The sequence below is a fragment of the Dreissena polymorpha genome, chromosome 7 (genome assembly GCF_020536995.1).
Source record: "Dreissena polymorpha isolate Duluth1 chromosome 7, UMN_Dpol_1.0, whole genome shotgun sequence".
In the NCBI taxonomy this organism is placed as follows: Eukaryota; Metazoa; Mollusca; class Bivalvia; order Myida; family Dreissenidae; genus Dreissena; species Dreissena polymorpha.
In genome coordinates, this window is record NC_068361.1 from 24,280,857 (window position 1) to 24,293,490 (window position 12,634).

At 37.8% G+C, this 12,634-nt stretch overlaps 1 pseudogene; it reads left to right on the forward strand.

Moving 5' to 3' along the window:
• Window positions 1-201: 201 nt before the first annotated feature.
• On the forward strand, window positions 202-4,590 carry LOC127839545 (CXXC motif containing zinc binding protein-like; annotated as a pseudogene).
• Window positions 4,591-12,634: the final 8,044 nt, after the last annotated feature.

The window sequence follows — 12,634 nt, forward strand, 5'->3', positions numbered from 1 at the left end:
TGCAACCCTATATGGAGCACAAGACCAACAAGATAAACCCATCCCCTACATGGAGCACAAGACCAGCGAGATCAACCCTCCGCATTCCCTACATGGAGCACAAGACAACGAGATCAACCCATTCCCTACATGGAGCACAAGACGAACGAGATCAACCGCATCCCCTACATGGAGCACAAGACCAACGAAATCAACCGCAACATGACTGCAACACTTGTTGGTCCACATGAGCTCCGACTGGCGACCGTCAAACGACGAAATTATGCTTGGTAATTCCGAATACATTATTGTCTCGCATTATTATTAGCCTAAGTGGCGTAATATATTAAGGTTCTACAATCTAAGAATAATTCCTTAATAACTTATTTTGTATGTGTCTAACGGTTTCGTTGTTTATTTAATTCCACAGTTATACGAATATATACCAGGACAAACTATAATGGTTTAATTATTCTAATTGCTTATTTAAAAAATGAATGTGTAACTATATATATATATATATATATATATATATATATATATATATATACCAGTTAACTATAAATAAATAAATATATATATTTTTTTTTTTCTTGATAGTTAACTGGAAGTTACCTGGTACCTGTACCCAGTAAAATTTATATCGAATATACTGAACATATGAAACCTTAACAACTTTTTTCAAGTAATGTAATATACCAGATATTTTATTCAATATAAACTAATATTTGTAAAAAATATGGTATTTTAGAACTTTTCTTTTTTCATCAATCGCGGTTGATGGTCCCTTTAAAAGCATCAGCTTTGTTTGTAACTGCAGATTAATCGATTTTTTAAACTCAATCCTTTCTTGTGTAATTCTGCTGGTGTTGTTTGGTAAATAAGTCTTAATGTTTAGAAAACTACTTTCTAAAGATTCAAAATAATAAGATTTGAAATTTTGTGAGTAGCCTTTCAACTGTTCAACTGTCAATAATTTAATAGAAATATTCAGATTTTTCCATCTCTACTGTTGTTAAGTACCATATTGACCTTAAGGTCACTGTTGTTTAATATATTGCCAGTCATTTGAGTGTGTGTGTGTGTGTTTTTTAATTTATTTTTTTTTCCTCCTTGATGTGTTTGTTATTTTTTAGTCAAGACTAAATAAAACAGTGGTGTATGTTAGTGGAGATGATGATAAAACTTCTCTGGCTGCAGCTTGGTATTTCTAACCTATTTTTATGTCACCCACCCCTATAGTGGGGGACAAATTGTTTTTGCCCTGTCTGTTGGTTTGTTTGTTTGTTTGTGCAAACTTTAACATTTGCCATAACTTTTGCAATATTGAAGATAGCAACTTCATATTTGGCATGCATGTGTATCTGATGGAGCTGCACATTTTGAGTGGCAAAAGGTCAAGGTCATCCTTCAAGGTCAAAGGTCAAATATATGGGTCAAAATTGCTCATTTAATGTACATTTTTGCAATATTGAAGATAGCAACTTGATATTTGGCACACATGTGTATCTCATGGAGCTGAAAATTTTGAGTGGTGAAAGGTCGAAATCAAGATCATCATTCAAGGTCAAAGGTCAAATATATGGGGACATAGTGTTTCACAAAAACATCGCTTGTTTCCTATATAAATGCCTTCAAAATTCATATTGATAGTGCTATTCCTTTATTTTTGTGATTGGAAATTGGAAATATTTTTTTAATGATTTATATTCATTAAAAGCTCTTTAATTGTTGACAAAACATTGATTAATTTTTGTTATACTTTCTTCCTATGTATAAAGTATATTGTATGGTCTTTACCATGTTCATCAGTTTTAATTGTTTTGTTTTCAATTCCTTTTTTTGTAGGAGAGTGCTCCATTGAAAGGTGGTCGCGGCCATGCTAGTCTTGTGCTCAAATGTAAACTGTGTTCAAGGGAAAACTCCATAGGTACGCATATGCCCTTGGAGAAATGAAAAACAAGATATGTTTTTCAATAAAGCATTAAGAACCAAGCATATAATGTATTTCACAATAAAGAAGGATAAATGTAATTGTAAGGTACAATGTAATCTGTAAGTTGAAACGTGGAATGATATCAAGCATGATGTATTCTTGGCAGGATATATTCTCCTTAAGCCAGGTACAATGTACTAGGTACTCAGCTGACCCTGATTGATTATAATTCAGATATCTTGCCAGACAGCATCTCTTCATATAATGCTGAGGACACCAACCAGTTCGAGACTGTTGTCGTGTTTGACTGCCGAGGGGTAGAACCAGTGGACTTTTACCCAAGGGTGAGGGGTGAGAGCAGTAGAGACATTAACTAGGAAATTACATATCATATTGAGTTGTGTCCTGCTCCCCCCCTCAAACTGTCAGGCATAATGGTTCTCAGTTACGTCTTTTATGGCTTGTCAATTTAATATTGTAATCAATAATTTTTAAGTTACTTGCAACAAATGATCACATTTTGCAAACATGCAAAAATTGTGTGCACAAATTGTATTCCTATCTCAGTGGTTGAGGCCAGACTGAGAGGTCAGAGTCAAACATGGTCGTCATTCATTACGATGGAAGTTGGGGTATATTTTGAGTCATTTGGTCGGAAGGTACACATAAAATGAAACAAGTCTTTATTGAACCAAAATCCTTGTAATTGCTATTGAAATTTGGCTAACACACACACACACACACACACACACACACGCACGCACGCACGCACGCACGCACGCACGCACGCACGCACGCACGCACGCTCGCTCGAACGCACGCACGCACGCACGCACGCACGCACACACACACACACACACACACACACACACACACACACACACACACATACACACTTTTTAGTCAGATAATTCATTGTGCAGAATAGTAAACTGTGTAGATAGATTCATAGACTCATTTGTGTGTGTTTTTCTGTCAACTTATGTATTGTCATTTAAACTTTTAGTTGATAAATAATGAATACTCAAACTACATACTTATAGTTATTCAAGATGTTTAGGTAAAAACTAAGAAATTTGAAAGTGTTGTCGTGCTTAAGACTAATTATCATTAAATGATATGTATGCAATGCTTTATCATTGTCTTGGAATATCGATGTATGTACATGTATTATCAAAAATGAATTTCGTTTTTTGTAAATGTATATTAAGATGCTGTTTCTAAAATAGTTCAGTAAAGCTTACTCATAAGCAAAAAAAATAATAAAACACTGGTAATGATTTATTTCAGGAGTAAATGTTTAGAAATGACACTATTAATGACCCACTGACTTGTTAGTGTTTTTCACAGTATAAAATTACTTCATATCTATTTTAAATAAGTTCATGTTATCATTGTTCAATACAGTTTAAATTTTGTCATCTATGGTGCTAATTGAATATTGAATTATTTGATCATCTTTGATGTTACAGGTTGGCTTCTAAGCTGAGGGGGAGGAGACTGGCACACCGTACCCAGAGGTGTCATTGACCGAGGGGGTAAGTTTGCATTAAGAATGAGGGCTTGAACATTTCAGTAAAAGTTAAGAATGATGGTGTCAAAAGTTGTACTAGTGGTATTGATTTGTAAAATGGTAGTTTGTCTGTCAAGAAGAAAAAGGCCTTTAATCAAGAAGCTTATGAGTACATTCCATCATATTAACATATAACATCGCGTATTCTATTTATACCCCCACAAACGAAGTTTAAGGGGGTATATAGGAATGAACTTGTCTGTCGGTTGGTCCGTATTAAGTCTCCACTCTCTAATTCAAGTTATTTTCATCTGTTCTTCACCAAACTTGGTCAGAAGTTTTATCTAGATAATTATAAGGCCAAGTTGGAACATGGTCAAAAACTAGGTCACAGGGTCACTTAGTGCGTTTTTTAACATTAAGTATGGTGTCCGCTCTCTTATTCAAATGGTTTTAATCCGATATTCACCACACTTGGTCAGAAGTTTTATCTAGATGATCTTAAAGCCAAGTTAGAACATGGGCCATGCCAGATAAAAACTAGGTCACAGGGTCACTTAGTACGTTTTACACATTCAGCATGGTGTGCGCTCTCTTATTCAAGTAGTTTTCATCCGATCTTCACCACACTTGGTCAGAAGTTGTACACTATCTAGATAATGTATAGGTCAAGTTCGAACATGGGCCATGCCGGGTCAAAAACTAGGTCTTGGTGTCACTTAGTGCGTTTTAAACATTGAGCATGGTGTCCGCTGTTTTTTGTGAAGACAACATGCAAAATATTCTGTGTTGATGCGGCATGTAGGGGTATTCGTCATGTCTGTGACAAAGCTCTAGTTGTATCTTAAAATGTCTTGTTGGAATTTGTAGAATTGTCGCATTTGTTCATGTTCATAACTTTTAATGATATATGAGTGTATATAGACTTTGAATTTTGTATGTCCTAGACACGTATGCTATTTTGATATTCAGATACTCACTATTTCAAATGGCCATCATGTTCTCTTGACACCGACTATGTAAATGCATGATCAAAAATATTTGTTTCAGTGGATGAAATGGAGAACTTAATTTATTTCAGGAGTGGGTAGATTATGATGAGAAGAAAGGAGAATCAGTTGGCATCTATGAGATAGAACAAAAATTTGTATGTGTGAAATAACTATGTGATAGTATGTTGGGAATTCATCCATGACAGATCTTCAGTTGGAATTTTCTGTGACTTTTTCCAATATTTCTGTTCTGGCATTGTTAATGAATTAATAAAATGTGTGCAATAAATTTTGACATCCAAATAAAGTTAGATATTTTGCTAGATAGATGCTATTTGCATGCTGTTTGTGGTAAGACATTACATAATCAGAGGGATAACGATGATATCATTAATTAAATGACTGCGTAGGAATGACAAAAAAAATATGTATGTACCCTCCTTTCCAGTGAAGTCTATGGCTTCTTATGACAACAGAAGCAAACATATTTAATGAATTGTGTATGTTATGGAGCTTTTTTTTAAGTTAACTTGTAATATATTTAAAAAGGCAAGTGGCGTTGGAAAAAGTTTGAATGCCTTATGTACCAAAGAACCAATATGATTGGTAACATGATTTCTCAAGATGTTGATTCATGTCCAAAATCTTGTTAAATTAAATAGTATATAATCCTTGGAGAAATTGAATGATAGACAAGTGCAATAATACGCATTTCCTCCTAATATAATGCAACCACAAATCCAATATAAATGAATTTAAAATTGAACTACTTTAATTCCTCATTTATTGAAACATTTTGGTTCATGAATATTTGTTGCTTTTTTATCATTGCCCGTAAAAACCTATGGGTAATAACTAATACATTTTTCGACAAGATGAAATACATTTTTCAAATTTTAGTAAAAATAGGAGTGATATATCTCAGTCCAAATGGCCCCAACTTCATACCCAAAATGGGGAAAACAACTGTTCGGGTCTACTGGCAGCTAATTTTCAAAACATTTTATTGGCTCTTGATAAAGATCATTAGCTCCACTGGCCAGAGGCCAGCGGGGCTTATGTCATGGTCCTGTGTCCGTCGTGCGTGCGTTCGTCCATGCGTGCGTGCGTTAACTCTTCCTCAAAACATCTTCTTCTCCTAAACTACTGGTCCAATTCTGATGAAATTTCTCAGGAATGTTCCTGGGATGAACCTCTTTCAAATTTGTTCATGGGGTCAAATTTGACCCTGCCCCTGGGGTCACAAAAATGAAAATTTGCTTATATAAGGCCTATTTTGTAAAAACTTTAAAAATCTTAACGTCCATAACCATTCGGCCTAGGTCTATCAAGTTTGGTATGTAGAGACATCTCATAGTCCTCTACCAAATTTCTTCAAATTATGCCCCTGGGGTCAAATTTGACCCTGCCCTGGGGGTCACAAAATTGAACATATGCTTGTATATGGCCTATTTTGTGAAAACTTTAAAAAAATTCTCGTCCATAACCATTGAGCCTAGGGCTTATAAATTTGGTATGTAGAGACATCAAATAGTCCTCTACCATTTTTTTTAAATTATGCCCCTGGGATCAAATTTGACTCTGCCCCAGGGGTCACAAAATTGAACATATTCTTATATAAGGCCTATTTTGTGAAAACTTTAAAAATGTTCTCGTCCATAACCACTGGGCATAGGGCTATCAAATTTGGTATGTAGAGACATATTATAGTCCTCTACCAAATTTCTTCCAATTATGCTCCTTGGGTAAAATTTGACCCTGCCCCGGGGGTCACAAAATTGAACATATGCTTATATATGGCCTATTTTTTGAAAACTTTAAAAATTCTCGTCCATAACCTTTGGGCTTAGGGCTATCAAATTTGGTATGTAGAGACATCCAATAGTCCTCTACCAAGTTTGTTCAGATTGTGCCCCTGGGGTCAAATTTGACCCTGCCCCGGGGGTCACAAAATTGAACATATGCTTATATATGGCCTATTTTTTGAAAACTTTAAAAATTCTCGTCCATTACCAATTGGCCTAGGGTTAATAAATTTGGTATTTCGAGACATCTAATAGTCCTCTACCAAATTTCTTCAAATTATGCCCCTGGGGTCAAATTTGACCCTGCCCCGGGGGTCACAAAATTGAACATATGCTTATATAAGGCCTATTTTGTGAAATCTTCTTGTCCATAACCATCCGGCCTAGGGCTATCAAATTTGGTATGTAGTGACATCTTATAGTCTCTACCAAATTTGTTCAAATTTTATCCCTGGAGTCAAATTTGAACCTGCCCCGGGGGTCACAAAATTGAACATATGCTTATATACATGTAATGCCTATTTTGTGAAAAAAAATCTTGTCCATAACCATTATGCCTAGGGCTACACAATTTGGTATGTAGGGACATTGTATAGTCCTCCACTTAGTTTGTTCAAAATATGACCAAGGAGTAAAATTTGACCCTGCCCTAGGGGCCACTAAATCGATTATAGTGCCTATTTTGTGAAAACTTTAAAAATCTACTTGTCCCTAACCATAAGGCATAGGGCTACCAAATTTGGTATAAGTTTGTTCAAATAATGCCCATTGGGTCAAATTTGACCCTGCCCGGGGGTCACAAAACTGAACATACGCTTATATAGGGCCTATTTTGTGAACACTTTAAAAATCTCTTGTCTATAACCATTTGGCCTAGGGCTACCATATTTTGTACGTACATGTAGTGAGATATAGTAGTCCTCTACAAAGTGGGGTTAAATTTGACCAAACCTAGGGGGTCACAAAAGTGCACATGTGCTTAAATAAGGCCTATATTTAAGTATTTGCACATGCAGAGAATATTTGTTTCAGCCTTTTTCAGCAATGGAGCGATACAGGGCCATCATGGCCCTCTTGTATTATAACTTGTGTCAGATGGATTACCCTGAAGAGGTATTAAATCTATGATTTGATGAGCTCATACTCAAAAATTCAGAATGGTTTATATGTACATGTAAGAATACGAACAGTTCAAATAGATCAAGGTGTTGACATTCCGCAGCAATATTTCGACGTCAAAATCAAACTTAGGTACCAACTGAATTGTAACTGCTGGCTTTCACGGATATGGATCTATGCCGTGCACAAGTAAAATAATTCAAAATTATTGAAGAGAGATTCATGATTCTTGTTCTGTTCACATGTAAGTTAAAATTAAATGAGATTATGTGGTTTTATTTTCAATCCCCCCAATACAAAAGCATTTAAATCCGCATCATTATCAAAGGGCACCACAGAAAAGCATTATCAAAGGGCAATTCCCATTTATTATTTTTTAGCAAAACTCTTCTTAATAAATTGACACTATTCGCAAGAAAACAAATCGATGAACAATAACTCAAAAAATTGAAAAGACAGTTCATGTACTCTGCTCTTCTTGCCACTATAATCTATAAATATATGTGGTTTTATTAGTACATTCAATACTAATAGAGTTGTTCTATGAATAAGTAAATAAACAAAAGGCCACTACATGTAACTCTGTATATATTGAAAAAAGAGTTATGTTCCTTTTCCTAAACATTTCCTAACAATGCATTCGATTGCAATACTAGTATGCAGTATCGTTTGAATCCCTTCAGTATTGTTGTACTTATGAATTGCACAGATATGACAATGTAGCTATACACTGTATAACAAAATAATTCATGGACGGTCACTCCATAAATATTGAAGAGCTATGGCTCTTGTATTTCCGCCCTGCTTTTCAGTTTTTTCTATTAATTGAAGAGATCTTTATATATATTTCGTTTGATAATAATGAAGTTTTGCTCCTCACACTAAAATTAACCGAAGGGCAAACGTTTCGTTTATTACGTGTAGCTCAACCAAGCACAATGTGCTCATGGTGTGCTTTTGTGATCGCTTTTGTCCGTCATGAGTTGTGTGTCGTGCTGCGTCAACATTTGCCTTGTTAACACTCTGGAGGCCACATTTATTTTCCGATCTTCATGAAACTTGGTCAGAAGATTTGTCCCAATGATATCTTGAAAGATTTCGATAATGGTTTTGGTTTCTTTGAAAACATGGCCACCAGGGGGCGGGGCATTTTTCCTTAAAAGGCTATATATGGCGTTTGTAAAACCTTGTTAACACTCTAGAGGCCACATTTATTGTCCAATCTTCATGAAATATGGTCAGAAGATTTGCCTTATTGATATATTGGATGAGTTCGCAAATGGTTACGTTTGCTCGAAAAACATGGCTGCCAAGTGGTAGCGTATTTTTCCTTATATGGCTATATATGGCTTTTGTAAAATCTTGTTAACACTCTAGAGGCCACATTTATTTTCCGATCTTCATGAAACTCGGTCAGAAGATTCATCCCAATAATATCATGGACGAGTTCAAAAATGATGCCGGTTGGTTGAAAAACATGACCAACACGGGGGAGGGACATTTTTCCTCATATGGCTATTATAATAGTAAAACCTTGTTAACACTACTCCTTGAACTACTACCTTGTCTACTTTAATTGAATAAATAAGTATAGCGTTGTGTTTTACGTTTTAATGTCGTCCTTTCTCAATCATAACAATATATAAACTGAAACAACAATAACAAGATGACGTGCATGTATATGACGTTATTCGGCGGCGTCACACAACGGCGCGCCAACGGCGGCGTCACACGACGGCGCGCTAAATTCCCAACATTCTCCGGGCCGCGAAATGTTAATATACACTTACAAAATATGCTTATTTAAATAAAATAATTAAATCTATTGATGTTTTTAAAACTTCAAATGTCCATAACATCAGAAAAGAGTTCAACACTTGATTGCACACAATTAAAGTCAGTTGTCGTCACATTGTACTTCTAGCGGGTATAGTTTGACGATTGGTCTGATGGTGATTCGACTTGATGTACGGAGGCGCGCGGCCCTCGTCAACCCATCATTTCCGGTGAGAAGCTCGTCTACCACAGCCAGGTCCACTGAAGTCGCGGTTTGAAGTCGTCCTGCACGATAACAACGTCGCCCAAACGTATCGTCTGATGGTTGTTGCCGCCTTTCGTTTGGAATTCCCTCATTGACGTCAGATATTCGTGAGTCCACCGGTGACGGTACTGTTCGATAAGACGCACGCGAGCCTGTGCGCGTTGTGTGATATCACGACGTGTAACGTTGGGGAATGAACTATCACCAACGGCTTTAGTGTCACTGTATGGAAGTCCAGTCAGTCTTCTTTCGTGGAGTAGATGCGCTGATGTTTCGAATTTCATATACAGTAAGTGTTTCCTTTTTTACATGAAATAATATTGTCATTTATTGAGCTTTTGCCGTTTTGGCGTCTACGTGTTTTTCTCGGTGTTTGAATGACGTAATGTCAATCCATGACAGTTTGATGATACCATGTAGATGTAGATGAGACGTCCCTGCATGCACTCTTTGGAACGACGCTTGCATTGAGCGCTTCCGATGTCGTCTGCTCTTATGAATGGTTGGTTTCCGGCCATTTCCGACTGGATGGCGATTTTGAATCCGAACTCGTGGACGGAAATGGAGATTCCGGAAGATTCTCCGATGTCAAATTGCCTGTCTGCTCCGGGCAGTCTTGACTTCTGCTTCTTTTTCGAACTAGTGTTGATTGCAATAGTTTTCCCAGGCACTCATTGGTGTTAAAAAGTGACTTCCGGTTGCTCCGCAGTCGCGGCGAACTCTCCGCTAGTGGGCTCTGTCGGCTCCAGTAATCGGACAGTTTCTTGATCTCTCGCTGGGAGTGATCAGAGAGTATCCCAGGATTCTGGGGAGTTTTATTCGAACTCACGACGGGTCCATCGGGATTGCGGTTTGAACTCACCGACGGTTTGGGAATCTTGTCCAAACTAACCCCGTGCTCCTGGGGAGTGCCACCTGACGTCATATAGGAGCCATTCCTAGTGCGGCTTAAACTCAGCCCGGGATCCTTGGGATAGTCGGCCGAAAACTTTCTTGGTGTCCGAGGAACACCGCTTAGTCCCACAGATCTGCTCGACGCCTTAAGTATGGCGACAGGTTCGCTTTCTGCATCTCGTCGTAAAGTTTTGCATGACTCGACCGTTTCAATATTGCTTTGACTTTCTCTGGTAGACTTTACAGGCCTGCCGGACCCGCCCATAGCCTCTGACCAATTTTGAGGCGTCGAACGAGCGTCCTGCTCCTTATTCCTTTCCCTAGACCTGCTATGTGCGGCTCCAGATCGATTTGAACTTTCACTGGGCGAAGGTTTGTTATGCGTGTTTGTGTCACCGGATGTTTGGTGCTTAACGTTCTGCTAGGCTGTATGCATTATGTTGGTGTCAGCGATGGTGGTAGAGACTTGACGGGGTTTATGAAAGGCCGGAAGCGACGACTGATTAACGTTTTCGGATGATGTCGGTAGGGTAGGTAACTGCAGAGGCGCGTGTGGTTCTTCCTCTACGCTTCGATAGCGTGTATTGGATAACTCGGGTGGCTGCATAACGGACATCGACAGACTAGTATCATGGACGGCTGTACTACTTGAAGATGGGTGATCACGCATATTTTGACGGTATCTCCGAAGCTTCGCTTCCATGTCAAAAACGTACATCTGCGAGTCCAACAGCTCGTCTGGGGTCGATTCCGCGTCTGATAGTGCGATTATTTTCTCATTTAATCCTCGTATTATCTCCAACTGGTTCTCTATTGCAACGATGGTTGGTTCAAACTGCAATTTGTCATTTTCTTCCAATCTTTCGATCAATCGCTCGATTACTCTCTGATTTCCTAGTCTCTGCCCCTTTAACTTATCTGTATTTGTTGACGGCATCCTTAGTTTTTAGTCACGGCACCAAAATGTCTACGTGAATTGAATAAATAAGTATAGCGTTGTGTTTTACGTTTTAATGTCGTCCTTTCTCAATCATAACAATATATAAACTGAAACAACAATAACAAGATGACGTGCATGTATATGACGTTATTCGGCGGCGTCACACAACGGCGCGCCAACGGCGGCGTCACACGACGGCGCGCTAAATTCCCAACACTAGAGGTGTTTCCGATCATCATGAAACTTGGTCAGAAGATTTGTCCCAATGATATCTTGCATGACTTCGAAAATGGTTTTGTTTGCTTTAAAAACATGGCCACCAAGGGCGGGGCATTTTTCCTTATATGGCTATAGTAAAACCTCGTTAACACTCTAGAGACCATCTTTATTGTCCAATCTTCATGAAATTTGGTCAAAAATTGGTCTAAATGATATCTTGGATGAGTTAGAAAATAATTATGTTTGCTTGAAAAACATGGCTTCCAAGGGGCGGGGCATCTTGTTAACACTCTAGAGGCCACATTTACTGTCCGATCTTCATGAAACATGGTCAGAAGATTCATCCCAATAATATCTTGGACGAGTTCAAAAATGATGCCGGTTGGTTGAAAAACATGGCTGCCAGGGGTTGGGCATTTTTCCCTATATGGCTATAGTAAAACCTTGTTAACACTCTAGAGGCCACATTTCTTTTCCGATCTTCATGAAACTTGGTCAGAAGATTTGTCCTAATAATAAATTGTTATCTCAGGTGAGCGACTTTGGGACTTTCAGGCCCTCTTGTTCCTTATATACATGTAGCTATAATAAAACCTTGTTTACACTCTAGAGGCCACATTTATTGTCCGATCATCATGAAACTTGGTCAGAAGATTTGTCCCAATGATATCTTGGACAAGTTTGAAAAAACATGTCCACCAGGGAGGGACGGGGGCATTTTTCCTTTTTCGTACTATCACGAAAGCCAACACGCATAAAGTAGATAAGCATGTACATGTATGGTAAGCATGGAGGTGTAAATTTTGTAGCAAATCATGCGTAAGTAAATAATCAAAATAAGCGGGAGATACTTTGTTTAGAAGTGTGCAGTATGCTACACACAGCAACCTTTTGCAACGATAAAACATATACTTGTATATAAGTACATTGACTACATGTGTACACAGACATAATTATACTTTAAGAATATGTTTATACATACATCATATGTTTGTCAATAGAGTTCATCACTTCATTACTACATAATATCACTTGTTGTGTATGGGAACGATATCTCTTTATGTATACTTTTTACTAATTTGATTATGCAAAAACATGTTGCTAAGCTACAGTACAGCTCACGCAAAACCAACAAAATCCGCGGCTACGCCGCGGACACACTCTTTTGTTTTCGAAATTACTCCGCATCCACAACG